This window comes from Peromyscus californicus, unplaced genomic scaffold (assembly GCF_007827085.1).
Source record: "Peromyscus californicus insignis strain IS unplaced genomic scaffold, ASM782708v3 Scaffold_6__1_contigs__length_162567912, whole genome shotgun sequence".
NCBI lineage: Eukaryota > Metazoa > Chordata > Mammalia > Rodentia > Cricetidae > Peromyscus > Peromyscus californicus.
In genome coordinates, this window is record NW_026294584.1 from 76712943 (window position 1) to 76714466 (window position 1524).

Below are 1524 nucleotides of genomic sequence, written 5' to 3' on the forward strand. Positions count from 1 at the left end.
AGGGAGAGAATGTAATAAGGTAGACGACATTTGAAGAGAATTTTGAAGAGCCAATAGAGATTTAATGGAGAGATTAGGTATTCAGAGTTGTGGGACTGACAAAACCAGGAAGTATGGACAAAACCACTAAGTGTGCTGTTCTGGAATGAGTGATTCTACCATAAGAAGAACTCAGTGGGAAGCGGGTGGGGGTATAATAACTTCAGCCTGTAAAACAAGTGTCAATCAGCTCAGCAGGATAGAAAGCACAGGCTGTTCCACAGGTTACTCAGGGATTATAACACATTCAGTAGATACACCCCTGTGGAGTACAACTGGTGGGGCTGGTGAGATGGCATAGTGAGTAAATGGACTTGCTATGCAAGTCTGGAAAAGAGAGTTCTATCCCCAAAACCAATGTAAAATGAAAAGAGCATTAACAACTCTACAAAATTGTTCTCTGGCTTCCACATACAAACTATCATGGCACGCAGGAAACCCCTGGGGAGACTGTGAGAAGAGCTACAGCAAAAGACTTCACTTGTCTGGTTTTTGTGGAAGAGAGGAAATCTGAGAATGAACTTGGAGTTTTGAGCATTATTGTACAGTCTTCATGGATTGCATGATTTCAATTCATGGTCATTTTCCAAATACAGAGTAAGATAAAACCTGGTCAGATTGCAAGATAACAGAATACCCATTTGATTAGGAAAAATATAGATAAATTTTCAAGCCCAGAGGGACAAAGGTTGCTATATTAGCATGCATTCAGATGTAGAAGTTAACCATTGTGGAGCAAATTAAAATCAGGTTACATATTGCATGCTGTATGTAAAGTGAATTACGATTCCCTTTCAGAATTAGAATGCACACTACTGAGAGATAAAATGAAAAGGAAGCCTCTTTGATGGAGTGTCTAACATTTGAATTAACCCTTCCCAACAGCAGAAAATTAGCTTCTGAAGTACTTTAATATCACTATTCCTAGTTGTTGTGAGTTTATAGAATAGAAATCTTCGTGAACTACAGTTAATTTTGTTTCCATGCATGTTAAATCAAGCAAATTAGTTCAGTGGTTTTTCCAGTGAGTTGATAAAAAGTTTGTCATCATGTGTATCAAAGTACTTAGTGCCTGCCTCAGCAGCATGTATCTTAAACTAGGAACAATACAAGGAAGATTTGCATGGTCCTTCTACAAAGACGACATTGAAATCTATGAAGCATTACACAGAAAAAAGACACATAGCCTCAAGTGGGGTGCTTTGCACAGATATAAAACACATCCCCAAAGGTTCTACTTGGTGCTTGTGGAAGTCAGAAGAGGGCATCATAGGGTCAACTAGAATGCGAGTTATGAATGGATATGAGCTCCACTGAGGGTGCAGGGAACTGAATCCCTGTCCTCTCCAAGTACAGCAAGTGCTCTTAACTACTAAACCATCTCTCCAGCCCCTAAATCTATTTTCTTCAGTCATCAAATGAGCATTATTATAGCTGGAGAGATGAGTTCTACACACTTGCTATTCTTGCGGTGGACCTAGGCTC

At 39.5% G+C, this 1524-nt stretch overlaps 1 non-coding gene across 1 annotated transcript; it reads left to right on the plus strand.

Annotated features, from left to right (window-relative positions):
* Window positions 1–1107: 1107 nt before the first annotated feature.
* On the plus strand, window positions 1108–1214 carry LOC128100200 (U6 spliceosomal RNA). The gene has a single exon (XR_008214715.1). It is a non-coding gene; the product is annotated as a U6 spliceosomal RNA (small nuclear RNA).
* Window positions 1215–1524: the final 310 nt, after the last annotated feature.